Consider the following 17,527-nt stretch of genomic DNA (forward strand, 5'->3'; position numbering starts at 1 on the left):
TTAACTACTTTTTTCTTAATCTTAGTAATGCAAAACATGAATGAGACTGACCATTATTTTTCCACTCCATATTCTAAAATAGGCTACTCCTGTCTCACTGGGAGACATCATTAATCCTCGAAACGTTCTTTCACTGTTGCAATCAACAGAGACTGAAGTGTCATTTGCACTGTCAGACTGACCTGGTCTTTCTTCCCCGGTGAGTTCGACAGGAGTGTGAACACAAAAGCCAGCAGTGAAGGGTCAGCTCCATGCCTGGAAGGGTTTGCCGTTACAACGCATGGCCTGATGAGCTGTTCTTCCAATGCTGCGTGGTTGTCTGAAAACTCATTTGTTGGTGGAAACCACAGAGAATTATTTCACAATATGATTTATCTTATCGAAACGGCAACAGAGGACCTTCTATGCCACTCCTGATCACTACTGATTGAATGAATTTCTTATTTGTACAAATCATACATCAATCCCATAATTAATTTTGATTGTGGTTATGGGATTTTTCTCTGAGAAACTATTTCAGGATTAATACTCTCTAGAGCAATGTTTTCATATTCATTATATCTGGCAGCCGCCCTATAATGATTACTTATTATGTATTATTTCAGTTCCCTTAACTCACAAAAACGCTATTTTATTGCGTTATTACAAAATACTATTTTAAACAGAACAATGCATTCTATGAAATAAAAAAGTTTGTAAGAGCATTTGAAAAAGATACTTTTTTTTTGGACCAATTACTAACAATCTTTGAGCAACTGGACAATTATGACTAGTAGAGGGCAAGGATAAGTTTTTTTGCGAGCTGTATTTTATAAGCATGCGAGTGACATGTCAGTGAAATGAGATGGTAACTATGCACTCACCCTTTGCCACAGACACTGCAGATCTATGAGAGTGTGAGGCTTGTTGCTAGGATACAGACCATGGCTCCTTAAAGGGAGCGCTGAAGAATGGAGAGAAATGGAAAGAGAGATTTTTTTAAACTAATGGCTTTTCGATGAATTTTGAAATAGAGATGATCAATGGAAATAATTACACATAACTGTACTGGCTTATTTTTTTGTTCAACATAGCTCTCTCTCTGTGACCTACACAACACAGCACAGGAGGCAATAACAAATAGACTACTATACACAGAAAATACTGTTTTTGTCTGCTTTAAACGCCCTTAGTTATAACTTATATTAAAGCATAATATACAGTCAATTATCGCAAAATAAACAGTCTGAATAAATAAATACGTGGACATGAACTATGGATTGGGGCTGAAATTATTTTTTAACTTTACCTCAATCCTAAAGCTTCTGCCAAGACAAAAATCAAGCATAGCGTCAGTTCTAGCAGGTCACGTTAGTCAAGCTCGCATCAGCTGACTCTCAGGTGATCCACATCTACCAATAGGAATACGACGCCTATCACTGTACACATATATAAGCTCCTTAAAGGGACACTTCACCCATTTGCATTAAGCTTTCCATTGTTAGAAACCCAGTCATACTATTGAATGGTCGTGCAACACTCTCTCATTTTCCCCTGAGATGAGAGAAATCCACTATTTACCTTATTCACTTCCTCCTACAATGACGCAAAAATCGTCATTTTACGTCATTGTAGGAGGAAGTGTAAGAGGGGGGGATTTCTGTAAAGACTACAAGCACCCTTTCAAACCCGCCCATAGGGGGTTGGACCTAATGCGCTAACAGAGCTATCACAGATCAGTGGGTGGGACTTCACTTGCAGATACTGAAATCAATATCAGCCATCTTGTTTATAAGCTAAGCTAACAAGCGCTGTGGAGATAGGAAGTTACGACAATGACGGAAGAAACTAAACATGATATGAAGAAACTAAACATGATATGAAGAAACTAAACATGATATGGAAGTAGAGGATTTTGAAATTCTGCTGCTCAAATCCGCGGTTCGTGGCTATCTTTACTAGCCGCAATATAGTGTAGAGCAGCTGAGCCTGATGGAGGAACAGGAGGCGGACGAGGAGCCCGGGCTGGCTCGAGCTGGGCGGACTGCTGGTGCCTGTGCTCTCGCTGTGCGCTACGGACACAGATAGAGTCCGTCTGCTGCAGAGAACTTCAACGATGGCAATTTCTCCTGGACGAAATCTCTGAATCAGACGAGCACACGGACGTTTGTGTTGTGATGTGAACCATCCTAGTGTCGCACCGCAAATGTTCTGACTGGAACATCCAGGTATCATGCAATAATTCACCATATAGAAAGAAATACAAACCTGGAGTAATTCGCTAATGAGTTTGCCAATGTAACGGGGTTCGTTGTTGTGGGAAGAAGGACGCGGAAACTGGCGAATATTTAAACATTTTAATAGTAAAATAAACAAATACAAAACAAAAGTATAAGCCAGCTGGCCACACACAACAGAAACAAAACATAAAATCAGGCCTGTTCCTTTTGTGCTTCCGCTCCTCCTTGAGAGATATGAGACCGGTGCGTCTCACTCACAGGTGTCATTCATTATCACTCACGCCACCGGGCTCGCGCCGTCCTCTTACGTCCCTCGCCCTCGTCCTGCTCGCCACAGCCAACTAACTAAACATTTTGTGTGAAATGAATTTCAAACTCTTTTGGCAGCTAGCCTTGTAGACGGAAGAGTGATTTCTTTTCTCTGATGTTTGCGCTGTTCTGGATTAGTGGGAGTGGCTTGTGGAGCTGTGCAATGTGGTGCATTGTGGGAGTTGTTGTCTTACATACAAATGCGCCCTAAAGTTATTTTCTGTCTTTTCTCGGTCAAGAGGGCACCAAATTCAACATTTCTTTTACATTTCGACTACATATATAACCCACTTTCAATAAAGATTAATGTTGAAATGGGTGAAGTGACCCTTTAAGTATTATCAGCAGCTATCGCGTTTCTCAGGAGCTAATTACCCTCCTCCATCCCCAGCTCCTCCTCTCGCCCAATCAGTATTTGGCGAATAAATTCGCGAATTATGTTGTACTTTAAAATCTTGAATTAATGATATCTGGATACATTCATGTTGGTTTTGTTCTGTTTACCCTATGGGGGGTTTTTGCTGCTCTCCCTGCTCTTATCCATGCTAGGCTGCACGGATGCGCAGGGAGTTCTCGCCCAGAACGGAACCATACCGCCAATCCAAACTGTGTGCTAATAGTCAATCGTATTTGACGATAGTGGTCCTGACAGAAATAGTCATTACAATGTACAAAACAATCAGCTTAGAAACAAAGCCTAACACTGCAACAGTATTACAGTTATATTAAATACGTCCACTGAGATCTCTTTTTACACAATTGATGGTTATTTTGATGGTTCACTTAAGACATTCAACTAAATACAAAGTTCTGGAAACTCTAGATGGCGCAGGCTAATAGGTCCTTAACTCAAATGCTTGCAATCATATTCTCTATAGGCACAGCTGATTGGTTCCTGCTATATAAGTAGCCAATGAGCCCGCTGTTCATCCTTCAAATACTGGTTAGCATTTGCCTTAGCAGTGCAGCGCGCTTTCCGAAACCCTCCACCTTCCCCAGCTCCACCTGTATAGATCTGCTACAAGTAATTTATGTACACTATATTAAACAGCATCAGCATGTCTTAATTGCTCACAGCAGTGTCATGATTGTATTGTTCAAAAGATTATGTGTGTCTGAAATAGTATATAAAAACATGATAATTTATTATTAGATTTGATTTTGTTTTTTGTGTGTGTGTGTGTGATAGCATGACACATAAGCTTTGCATAGGCAGCTGTTCTGCAATGGCTTTCTCTCTGCCTGTCAACAACATCTCTGACCCCATAACCCCTGGTCTTAATTACATGTAGGATTAAAATGGATTGTCGTCCTTTAGAGATCCATAGTGAATTTTATTAGATAGCCTAGTTGCAAGGTCCTTGAGTGGATAATTAAAACAGAAAGGCAGTTTGGGTGATGAATTCAAAAATTCTGCCACTGAAATTATTCAAATGGTTAAACAGTTCTAAGGCATCATATGGGAGCTGTTATCCTCTTATTAATAAAAATGTGGAATGAAAAAAGAAACCGCGGTGAAACATGCCTTGGCAAATAAATCTTTGGTATCCCTGTGGACAATTTGAAGGTTCTTTTGGAGTGCAGGTGCTCCTGACACCTCTGTATCATTTATTCTCCACCTTTCGGCCATGACATTTAGTTTCTCCCCAAGTAACAGCAGAAGGGCCAATCAGAAATGAGAAGAGCAGCTGTGTTGAGTTGCACTCCTTTGCTCGGAGAGGTTTGTTTTAAATGTTTGTGTGACAGGAGCGGGGCATCATTAGGGAACTTGCACACACATGAGCACTGGCTGAGAATGCAAAGACCTGCTTACACTGACAGAAAACAGGATGGCCTCCTCAGACACCCTGATCTTGATGTCTTCGTCAGCCAGACAATCGATACATGTGAGGAACTGTAAGGAACACTTGCCACCATTGAGACCTGGCAAAGAGCATTTATAAATAGCTTGCTAGTAAAATGTATTTTGTCCCCTGCTACCTTAAAAAAAGAGAGTTTTATCTGATGAGATGAGCTCACAAAATTACAGCCATGTCGAATAATCTTCAGTTCTACTAAATTAGCAGAGGCCATTTGCATTTTGGAATGCATAAATATACCCTTGAGATTTTCTCAGATGATGTGTTGTAGGAGAATCTCCAATTTTCCATGCAAAATGCAGTGACCCTTCTAACCCAAGACAAATGGAATCATCTATAGGCTTAAAATTCTAATCATTCTGAAATGATTAAAATTGGTAACACACATGTTTATTCATAATATGAACACATTTTATATAGTGATTAAGAGATCTTTAGTTAGATATTTCTATATGGTAATGCATGAGTTATTTTGTTTCATGATTGTTTTACTGTTTCAATTTAGCTGAAAAGCCTATAATAGGCAGTTTAATAGCACGGTGACAACTTACCCCATTAAGTATGACAACGTTCTTTGCTATTGAAGAATGTTTTCACAAAATGTTAACCTGTGTTAAATTAGCTCTATCTGTTTTCTTGGGCAATAATGATGGAAATAGGGTTTTTATAGCCAATAAGTACCAACAGAAAAACTGACCTTCAAAAATAAACCTACCCAGAGATATGGTGCGTTCAAGACATGTCGTAATGACCATAGTCTCTATAGGCAACGTTTTATTCGGAGCTATATGTCCTCAGACTGGGAATTATGCATTTCTATGGCAACACAATCAACGGCTAAATGAATCTACAGCAGTCAGGTTGTACAGTGGTCACGTGGTACAAGTAAGAGATCTCAGAAAATTTCCGTCTTACAAGCTGTAATTATGGTGCGTTCTATTATAGCCAACGAACCGACTCGGACCTCGGATATGACGTCACGTCCACACTTCAAGCGTTCTATTATGTTTTGCGCGTCCGAGTCGGAGAAAAAAATGGACGCCACCCGTTGTAATGGTAGCACTGGCCGAGTACCAGGCGCTCCAAAATAAGTATGTGCTTCACCTCACAGAACACAGAGGAGAAGAACTTAAACTTGAAAATGTTCACTTTATTTCATGTTTTTCATGTTAATCTTCTGTTAGCAACGCTAGCAACGTAGTAATTGCACTCACAACAACCGATTCCCATACCTACAGGGGAGGCAGTAATACGAGTGATCGTCATTTAAAATACCAAAGCGGTTCAAAAACAATGAAAACAATTCATACTTACAAGTCACACAGGGCGCAGCCATCTTGAGTTCCGAAACGGAATTCTTGCTCGGTGTCCTCACGGTTGTCCGACGTCCGAGAGGAGAAATCCGAGGAAAGGGGGCGTGTTGCTACGCAACGTCTGTCTTCCGATTCGGATCTCCGAGACGGATAAATAATAGAACGCACCATTACGAGCTCTTGAAGACGTGAACGCTTTTTACAAGTAAAATGGTAATTACAACATGGCGTGCCGTGAACACACCTATGTATTATCACGAAAGCGATACAAAAGCATTCAGAGCTGTCTGTTCTCTTATCGCTTTCGTGGTACTTTGATGTCAGATACCAATCGGTGCACAGTGCTGCTTCAAGTCAAACACACCTATTCACTGAAGTAAAATGTTTGACTAGTCCCATAACCCCTTTAACTCTTGTCTTTGCACTATTTATGGAACAGAAACTATTTCATAAAAGATCACTAAATTCATGGGCATTATTTGCACATTTGAAGCCCAAAATATACTTCGATTTTTACGCTTACGAGAGGGTCCGCGTACGCATGATGCAAATTTCGTCACCAGAATAGTATGCACGCTGCCCGATTTTTGTAACCGGATCGCACTTGCGCTTTGAATTTGTTTTGCACTAATCAGTTACTCCACAAGGTCATAACAAGGTCATAAATAGCTAATTTTGTCTCGAACACCAATGTTCGCGCACGCTATAAATCGAGTATACTTTGAAAGGCTACGTGTTCGTCTGTACACATACGTTAATACCTGTGTAAAAAAACACACAAAAAACGAAGTATACTTTGGGAGAGGGATAAATTGAATTACTATGTAAATGTACTTGGTGTAAACATTTGCAGAGTTTTTTTGTGAGTAACGATGTGCCAGGTTTTAATGCCGTAGAATCCTAAAGGAACATATAACTGAATGGAAATGCTAAACTAAAATGTAATGTATCCCATACTTTAACCAGGCTAAATAAAGAGAATTACAATGTGGTTTCAGGTTTCTGTTCACTGTTAGTGTAATCAGTGTTAAAGTGGTCTGGATGGCTAAATTACTGCACCTCAGCACTAAAACTAGCATTTTAAATGTCATGGATTTTTTTTGCATACTACTGTGGCTGTCTGATTAGCACTTCTTAGAAGAAGACAAAATTGGCAGCTTTCAAGAGAGCAAGTTTGATGACTTAAGCATCTATAAAAGTCAGGCATGCACAGTACTTCTGAATGTTACATGACAAGCTAACATAATAAAAACTCTCCTCTAAAGATTCAGTTTTGCTGAGGACCTGATTATGTGACGTAAATGAAACTGCAAAGCCATGTGGAGTATTGACATGGTTCTAGACAGATTTATCTCAATGGAACACAGAATCTTTACCTAATGTATTTTTCCTCAAACAAATGATACATAAGCACCAGGAATACATCTTTATCTAAATGTTTGTAATAAAAAAAAAAAACACAACTATAAATGCATACATCATCTAAACCCTAGACAATTTAAGACAAGATTCAGCAAGCAAACCATTCACTTATGAGAAATTCTTATGAGTAAAATATCTCTGAAGTGTATTCCCATTGATATTTAAGTTTTTCTTTTAGCACACCAGGGTGACTAGGAGCATGAAATTGTCCAGCCATGACTTCCTGTTCCACAGGAGTATACAGTAAATATGAGGAAACCCTTAATCATCCATCACAATGAGTAAAACCAATATAGTTCTGATGTGCAGAAAAATATTGTTGAGCTTCACAAAATAGAAAATAGCTGTAAGAAAATAGCTAAAGCATTGAAAATTCCCATTTCCACCATCAGGGCAATAATTTCAATCAACTAAAGATGTTACGAATCTGCCTGGAAGAGGATTATGTGTCTATAACGTCCTAACGTCCGGTGAGTTTGAGTGGCCAAAGACTCTCCAAAGATCACAGATGGAGAATTTCAGAAAATTTGTTGAGTCTTGGGGTCAGAAAGCCTAAAGATTTTTTATTTATTTATCAAACAGCACCTACATCAACACATGGTAGGGTTTCAAGAAAAATCCTCGTCACTCAAACTCCAAAAGCGACCTGCTTCTATGGTCCGATGAAACTAAAAAAAAGAGCTTTTTGGGAGCAATCCCACCAGATGGATTTGGTGCAAACAGGGATACAAAGTACCCCATGTCCAGGTTAAATATACTGCTGGATCTTTAATGATGTGGGCCTATTTTTTTGCTGGAGGAATCTGAAGGATCTGGAGAGATTTTGTATTGAGAAATTGTCTCTGATCTCTTGTCAGGTGTTCTCAAACTCATCAGGCATTATAGAAGAAGACTCTAGAGCTGTTATCTTGGGAAAAAGATGCCAATAATTGTGGCCAACGTGAAGAAAAAACATTTATTACATAATGTGAGTTTCCCCCCACTTTCAAGTGTTTTACTTCAATGAAATGTTAGAATTTTGTGATTTTTTGAAAGATGAAAGATCAAAAGGATAAATAATGCAGATTTATTTTCACAGCTGCCTTTTTTCATATTTACCAAGGGTGCCAATATTAGTGGAGGGCACTTGTATGTATATATAAGCTTTTGACACTAAGTTAGTCTTCATTTTAGCCAATTTGCTTTTTTTATTTTTATTATATAACAATTGGGTAAAAGAAGGCTTGCTTGGTGTCAGTCTTTTTATATATTTTTTTATTTCATATCCACTGCAATATGCTTTATCAGTCATATTCACATTCATTAATCATTTAGATTGGATCACTTGTCAAATTGATGCTTGATATCATACCAGGATATGTTTAGTAGCAGCTGCTGCAAAAGTGTTCAGGTTAAAAACAAATGATCATGAATTTAAAAATGGACAAACTCTCTGAGAGCGAAGTGTCCATATTCAGTCATCATATTTCACTAAAAGATAAGAAACACAAGGGTGAAAGGGCAAATAGTTTGTTTAACTACACAGAAGAAAATAGAAAAATGTAGTCTGACATGTTTTACAAATGCTTAAGGATTAAAAAACCCCAACATATTGGCACTTATCTCCAGAGGACAGGTGCTCTGGTTTGCAGTAAATATATAGCCAAGGCAGTTTTCGGTGAAATTGGCATATATTTGGCATAGTGTTGAAAATATGCCATAAAAGCAATTGATTTTAACCAGGTTGAGTCCTCCACGAGGCAATCAGATTGTTATTTTAGACAAATGCCTCGGATTATATAATTTGTACTAACTGGAAAAAGATGAATGATATCTCCATGAAAAGCTTGAGGATCATTCTTGAATGTCCTTCACCTAATAACCGACTGGTTGTTACAGCAACACACCACATAGCACACAGTATTACTAGTTAAATAACCTTGTTGCATCACACATTACAAATTACATCTCTGTTTTACACCGTATACCATCCATCAAGACAAAGCTGATGCTTGTACGAAATCCAAGAGGACATTTTTGTGTGGTGGGATATGATGAGATGCCAAAGATGTTTTAAAAAAAGAATAGGGAAAGCATTATTCTTTCTGCTCATTTTAATATACTCAACTGTCTTTTCTTTCTAATATGAGACCGGAAAGTGACAGGGGCCATTGTGATGAGTTTGGTGCATTCCCAGCCCAAGAGGCCATGATTCATAGCACTTTAATTGGAATAATGTATGAAATGAGTCATGCTTGCAGCCAGGAACACTAACTCCCAGCTTCGCCAGTCTCGACAGAGATCAATGCACCTAACCTCAATTCAAGAAAACATCCTTTAATGGATGCCCTGGGGAATCATGCCAAGCTTCTACCCTTCACTTATTTATTTATTTTTTAATTTGCGCGACTGTACTGCACACTTTCTAATTACCCACCAGAGTACAAAAGGGCTTGTGTCAGAATGCAATTTTTAAATCCCATCACACTAAACAGTGGTGTTTTATCATCTTCATTCAACTTGTGATGTGCAGGTTTATTGTCTCTTTCATGCCTTGATAGTTATGGGGAACATGTTCAAACAAGAGTTGTAAAGTACCTTGTGCTGTGGTAAAGATGCTCTAACCGCACAACATCTCGCACTTATAGAGAGCTTAATGCTTGAGATTAATGAGGTGTTGCAATGATGGCGTAATATAATAGAGTTTTAGTACAATAAGTGACATTGTTTTAATCTCTTTGAAAAGTGCTAAAACAAGTGTGACCTTTGGAGACAGTCTTTTACCTCTCACTTTCTTTCATTTCAGAGGGAAATTAAATACGTTAAATATGCTTTTAGCTAGTTTAGACATGACAGGAGACTTTTTCCTCCCCATTTTATATGGAGGTTTTCTCAACCTCTGTGAAAGAAAATGTGAATTCCAGACACATTAGCTTATTTCTGCAGATTGCATTAAAAGAACCCAGATGAATGGGATGAAAAAGCAGTCGGAATAGGAGTCCTGCATTTTACATCTGAGCTTTTGTGTGAGGTGTAATTTTGTTTGGCCACTTTCTTCAAAATAATAAGAGATGAAATTAGGAATTTTTTTATGGCAGGAGCACAAAAGGTCTACCTGACGTTTTATGTAAACCTTGAAATGTTTTCATAGGATATTTCTTTATAAGTTCAGCTTCAGGATCTATATTTTACATTGGGCATCAAGTAGAGGCCAGTGTTGGGGTAATGTATTACAAGTAACGCGAGTTACGTAATAAGATTACTTTTTATCTTAAGTAACTAGTAAAGTAGTGCTTTACTTTTAAATTTACATCAACATTTTTTAGTTTCTTTTCAAATAAGTAAAATGAGTTTCATTCATTTTTTTTCATTCATTCATGAGTTTTTCATTTATTGACTGACATGTTGAGAGAAATCGTGAGTTGGCGTTGTGTGCTCTGTGTAAACATGATGGTTATTGTAGTTCTATCTAGACTAAATCTGAGCATACATTTACTCATCTCACTTGCACAAAAACAGGTTCAGTATTCCTCAAAATGAATAAAAACTGTGAAAAGCAAACTCAGAATATTAAATATGTTAAATAACAAAAATATACTTTATCTAATCTCACTTTATTAACCAATGTCTTTGCTGCTGACCTTTGATGATTCAGTTCAACCATATGAATAAGCATTAGAATAAGCTTTAGATAAACATCATATTTATTTTTGTTTCATTTACTACTGCTAAAGTAAGAGTGCTGAACTTTCTTCTCCTGCGTTCTATTCTTCTGCAAATGCTGAAAGGTCTGTTTGAGCTGCGTCCTCTACTGTACAACCGTGAATTCGCTCACTTTACAATCACAATTAAGCCGTCATTCATCTCAGTTCACGATCTCACAACATTCCATTAAAATCAGTAAAGTTGTCTACACTGATAATGAATCTCTTACATTGTGTCTTTCTTTGTTAATGAGAAGATTCACGAGAGCGAGCAGAACTCAGCACTTGAACAAAACCTCTGATTGGCCATTGCGTTCAAGAGATCCACAAACAGGTCTGTGATTGGCTATATTTCTCACCGCTGCAAAAACACTCTGTTAACAGGAACATTTTACATTCTCCAGAGTGCAAACTCAAAAATTCAATGGAGAATTTGCCAAATCTGTTTCGCCAATAATATTATATTATTACAGTATCAACTTAGGGTGGTCTTGCTTTCGGTTTAGGGTGCTTATATTTAAATTGAACTTTTTTTTACCCATGTTTAACAAAAAAATATTTGTGATCAAACATTAATTGGCGGACCCCCTGCAGTACCGCAGAACCCCGGTTGAAGACCCTTGTTGTAGAGTTTGATTGGTCAACAACAAAAACAAATGAAGCATGTTTTCTATATTTATTTTGCTATTGTACAGTATCTCAGCATGATCATATGGTTAGTTGAATTACATTATAGCATTTTCTTCCGCTATCAGAACAGTCATTGATCTAGATATTCAAAAAATAGATGTGTAATTATTCATTACATGTCATGCACACTTCGCATAGCTCAGAGTATGTTATTCTTACATATTGTATGAGGACACAAAAGTTATTAATAATAAGACAATGAATAGCCTCAATGTCACATAAATTATTTGTTTTACTATTCTTTTTTCGCAGTTTAGCCCATAGTGCGGACAAGGTGTTTTTTTGTAAAAGCAAACGCATTACTGTATCTTTGTAGCACACATCAATTATTCATTCTGGAATACTATTATTTTTCTCTGTCTACTTTTTATTACCACATTGAATTTCCTTTCACATTGATATTATAATGAGTACCTGAATCCAGCAGCCACCCATGCTGGCTACATCCTCTCATTTGTATTTACTTTCTCAGCTTAGTGTCACATATTATGAAAGGATTAGGTATGATTTATGTCTTCCAATTCATGAAACCGAACACAACTACTAAGTATTCCGAACCCGTGCGACAAACAATATATACCATTATATATTGCATTACACTGCCTTTCAACCCAGATGTTACAATGTGCTGAATATTAGCTAAATGAATAAAATGTGGCTAAACATAAACCAAAACTCAGAGAGTACCCATAGTCTTTACTCTCAACGAACTGAAAGCATTGATTTCCCACAGTCCTTTTTTCTCCTTGCCTCACGATTTGCCCCTTTATAAGACTACTACCTGGCCAGACTCCCCACCAGTCAACACTCCACTGACAGGCAACATGATCAAAAGCCAGAGCTGTCACCACCTCACATTCGCTCTTTAATCGCTCTGAGGGGGGAAGAAGGGTGGGGGGATCTACTTTGGAACTGTCACTGTGCTCTTTTTCATACTTTTATACAGCCATTAAAGCAGCTGAGACGGAAGCGGGCAGATGGAGCAGGCGAATCAACAGCACACAAGAGAGGCTTTGCAAATCCACCCTCAGCGTATGCTAATGACTAGTTAGCGCATTTAGATTTCACCTGTCATTTCTTTACTGTTTAGGGTTAACGAAAGCAAGGAGGTGCCTATTGTGTCGTGTAGGAGGTTATTTGGTTTGATTACCGAGGGAAGGATTTTTACTTCAGATGGCCTAGCACAAGTGCCTGTGATTGGAGTTAATCGCACGCCTGCTTCTAATTTGTATTTCAGACTCGCAACTGCATCGAAGAAATTACCGTTCCAAGGTATAAATTATATTGTCAGACTGCAGAATCTGATAGATTCGACAGGTCATCTTCGTTCTAGACAGATTGGAAGTGAGGAACACAGATTTGCCTCTTATTAAAGGAAATCACTCTAAGGTAGTCAAATCATGTGCCACAGGCCATCATTATCCTCTTCTCATGTTCAAATCATTACCGAAGGCTTTGAGAATTTGCCCCAGTTATTGCGAATATGAATAAAGGGATATCACAAAGCAAGCATTTACAAGCAATAATCTATACTTATGAAGTGAATCAGTTGAATTGGATCAAGAATACTCCTCTTATGCCAGCATTATTCTATTCCATTAAATGTCATTACAAGTTGTTTGTGTAGATAAACTCAGACTGACTAAAAGAACTAAGCATGACTGATGACTGCAGAGTGTCTCTACGCTCCGTTCGTGAGGCGAATGAATCATTCGAAGCAGTAAATTAGCATTTAAGTCAATGATTTTCACTCACCACTGTTTCCAAGTGGCGAGAGATTTAACAGTCACTGGCTCATATACGTTACACAACCCTCAGTACTTCACCGGGACCTTCACAGTTCAAAAGTGGCCACACTGTTGTCTGTGAGTGTCCTCTGAAAGCCTTTGTCATGAGAGTCACATAGCAATCATTATGGAGAAAAGGTTAATTAGATTCCACCTGATTACAAGCCAGGCTTATGTACAGACGATTGGCATACAAACATGCTTTTGACTCTCTTGCCCAAGCCGACTGCCTGTCACAAGTCTGACGGATCAATGGCATTATTCATTCATGCACAATGGAATCTATGCTGCTGTCCCCTCATGGTGCTGCATTCAATGGCTCTCTTACTACAACACATTAAGCACCAATTACTGACTAATTAAAAAAGATCTGCGCATTGGGCTCATACAAGGAGGAAATTAATACATTTGATAGGATTAGTTGCCTGAGAGATTGTTGAAAATGTATTCAACTATCAATCAAGGTGCATGTGTGTCTTGTAGGTACTCGGGTTTGAAGGCTAATTGATCCAGATAGGTAAAATATTTGCACAATGTTACTGAAGAAGTGTGAAAAATGGAAACGTCACCGAAGAGCCTGACATTTAACTGACTTTGACAGATGCCAATAGAAGATGCTTTTCTTAAACCATTTGGCAAACATGACCTTATTATTTCGTTCGCAAGACACAAAAATGAAGGAATTTAGCACAGATCTGACAAAAATGCAGCGCTGACGCACTTCTTATGAAATTAAATTGCTTTTTAAAATATGATATGATAACTGATATGGCCTTGATGTTTTTAAGAGCCAGCATGACAGAGTAAGAATCTAAACACTATCAACCCTCCATCTAAAAAAACATCAGACATAAAGCGCTGCTAGCTCATAAACAGAGATCAGGGTTCAGATTGCTTGATCTGTAATTCGGCAAAGCTAATCTCCCCCTGCAAGAATCTTCTAAATACTCATGCTGTAAACTCTTTGCATTTGATTTAGTGCTGGAGTAATTAAACCAAAATGTAAAAGCATCGCAAGAAATAAATTGATATTTCCATACGGGCTCAAAATGCAAGCTGGCATTGAAAACGAGAGCTAATCAGGTATTAATGTATGTAAATGTCAAGTGAAAAATAGCCCAAGCTCAAAATGCATTAGTTTCCAAATAACAGGAACAGGTCTCATTATATTACCTGTGCAAATGTCAAGTTCTGTGATGTCGAGATGGCACAGCTGGGGAAAAAATGGAAGAAAGGACAAGAGTCAGCCTAAAAGTGGAATGAAGTTTTGGCTTGTTTAGTGATGGCGTGTTAGCCTTAGGGCTTGACTCTCTGTCGGTAGATTCTAGATGGGCAATGTCTTGAAAGTTGAAGAGCACTGTCTATATAATTTCAGTTAAGAGAGGCCACAACAATTGCACCAATTGAAATGCACCATGTTTAGCATGTTTATTTCCTCAAGGGGCATTTTTAGAGAGAGGGTAGTTCAGGGTAGTACAGATTTACTTATCCTCCTTGAAGAACGCCTTTAGTGAAGATGCACAAACTGTATTGTATCTTTTCAAGATGTCTTTGTCTCAGCTATTTTGAATACATTTCACTAGATCTAAATCGCAGCTATAGCACTTTCCACAGATACTGTACAATACACTGCTATCCTATGACCTTTATAAAAACAAAAACAAATACCATGTTTTTCTGTAAAAAATGTTTTGTAAACTATTATGAACACTGAAAAGGGAACATGTGTATTTCTACCTGATTCTACCTACAAAACAATTTTGTTGTAGTAACATAATTCAATCAGGTTTATGTAACAAGGGAATGCTGTTTTAACTTAGTTACATTGACCCAATATACAATTTCCAATAAAGCTCAGGATGGACATTCGAACCATGGACTCAAAACCATTACGCCTAAAAACCCTTTCAATCAGAAACCTACATACAACAAATCAGGTTTCCGGGGCGGAACGGGGACGGGGAGTCACAAGGTGGAGTATTGGGCACGGGCGTAGCTTCTGACATCACACTTGGATGTGAGCGGGGTTGGATGTCCACCGTAGGATCAGCGCAGTCTCATCCCAAGACGTCATATAACTGACGTCTTGGGACGTCTTTTGACCATACGTCAATATCCGCCTTTTTAGGGTACCCTTAAACGTCGGTCAGATGACGTTATCGGATCCTAACTCTACCCCAGACCTAAACCTACCCCTAAACCTACCCCGTCACCTAACTGACGTTAAAGGTAAAGCGTCAGTTGTATGACGTCCCAGGATCGTCATAAACCGACGTTTAAGGGTACCCTAAAAAGGCGGATATTGACGTATGGTCAAAAGACGTCCCAAGACGTCAGTTATATGACTTCTTGGGATGAGACTGTGTTGGTAGGATGTAGCGAGACCTTGGCTCCTTACTGAACGCCGAATTTTGCTTCAATGTGAAATTGTGATTTGAGGTTATTATACACATTATGTTACATCAAAGTAAAAATCATAATTGACATTATAAAACAAATATACATTCAAAAAAATATTAATTTGCCTCTTGTTCAGTTTAATTAACTAAAATGTGCTAAAGGAACACAATTTAACTTTTAATTTGGTCACAACTTAATTTATTGTGTTCAATCAACCTAATAAACAGTATTTAAAAGTGAAGTGTACTTAATTTGTGTTAAACTAACTGGTCAGTGGATCTGCAGTTCCCAGCATGCTTTGCAAGAGACTGCATTAGGAGAGAAAATTTAGGGATTAAGTGTTATTAAAGTATTTAAGTTGTTTAAGTATTATTTTTCAGTAAAGGGAACTAAGTTGGTAGTTTATGTTAATGTTTAATGTTCAGTTATGTTGGACATTTAGAGTTGTTTTTTGTGGTTATCATTGTGCTGAAGAGTAGCGCGTGAAAACTCAGTGTTCTATGCTAATGTCAGTTCTGACACCAGTCTTTTTTTTAGTGGTTCATTTTATACATTGTGTGTATAATGATGAATGACGCTACTTTGTTTGAAAATTAAGTTTCAGTAAATTAATTTTAAAAATTAGTTTGGTCCAACATAAAATTTTTTATTTGACTAATGTAATGAAGTTAAGGTAAACATAACAATGTAAACTAAATTGTGTCGGCTAAACTAAACTGATTTATTTTTAATGAACTAAATTACACTGTGTGTAAAAATTCCTTCAACTAAATTAAGTAAGCAATTCATTTTTGAGTGGTATTTACATTAAGGTGGAAAATGACTGTCATCATATAAAACAAAAAAGATGATATCAAACTTATTAAGTAATTTTACCTTACTGGAAAATGAATACCTAGCTACATAGCTGTATACAGTCTGACCAGTCTGACCTACATTGACCTAAAATTACATTAGGTCAATGTAATTGTGAAAATTCAGATATAAATAGTTTATTACATCCAACGGATTACATATATGTAATCATGTCCGTTGGATGTAATAAACTATTTATATCTGAATTTTCACAATTACATTGACCTAATGTAATTTTCCTTAAAATGAAACAGAACTGTATTACATTGACCTAATGTAATTTTCTTGAAAATAAAACATAACTGTATTACATTGCCCTAATGTCATTTTCTAGAAAATTAAACTTAACTGTATTACATTGACCTAATTTTCTTGAAAATTAAACTAAACTGTATTACATTGACCGAATGTCATTTTCCTTAAAAGTCAAACTTACTGTATTAAATTGAACTAATGTAATTTTTCCAGAGTAAAATATAACTTATGTATTACACGGACCAATGTGTTTTCTAGTAGGTCTAACAGAATGTCACAATCTAATGCATTATTAATATTATACATTACCATACACTGTAAACCCTAATGCTCAAAATAATTAATTGGTTTGAGTAGGACAAACTTAAATTAAACAAATTAGTTCAGTCAAATTAACTTTTATGAGTATTTAGCACTTTCTTTTTCTTTCAAGTTCACTGAACTGATATATTTTAAGTAAACTGAACTGTTTCATTGTTTTGAGTTTTATGAAATTATTTATTTTAATTTAGACGAACTTAAGTTTAACTGAAACAGCCGTGATGTCTATTTCCCAGCATGCTTTGCCGATGGGACTCGAAAGGGAGAGTAAATGCTAAAATTAAGTGTAATATAATGTTTTTTTGTGTGTAAGATTAATGTTATGTGTGAGATTTAGTAGTGATTCATGTTTTGTTATGCTAATTTAGAAGAATTTCTGTTAATGTTGGCTTTAGGATAGTTACCATCATGGTG

The sequence above is a fragment of the Rhinichthys klamathensis genome, unplaced genomic scaffold (assembly GCF_029890125.1).
Source record: "Rhinichthys klamathensis goyatoka isolate OS25496 unplaced genomic scaffold, OSU_Roscu_1.1 h1tg000109l_1, whole genome shotgun sequence".
Classification (NCBI taxonomy): domain Eukaryota; kingdom Metazoa; phylum Chordata; class Actinopteri; order Cypriniformes; family Leuciscidae; genus Rhinichthys; species Rhinichthys klamathensis.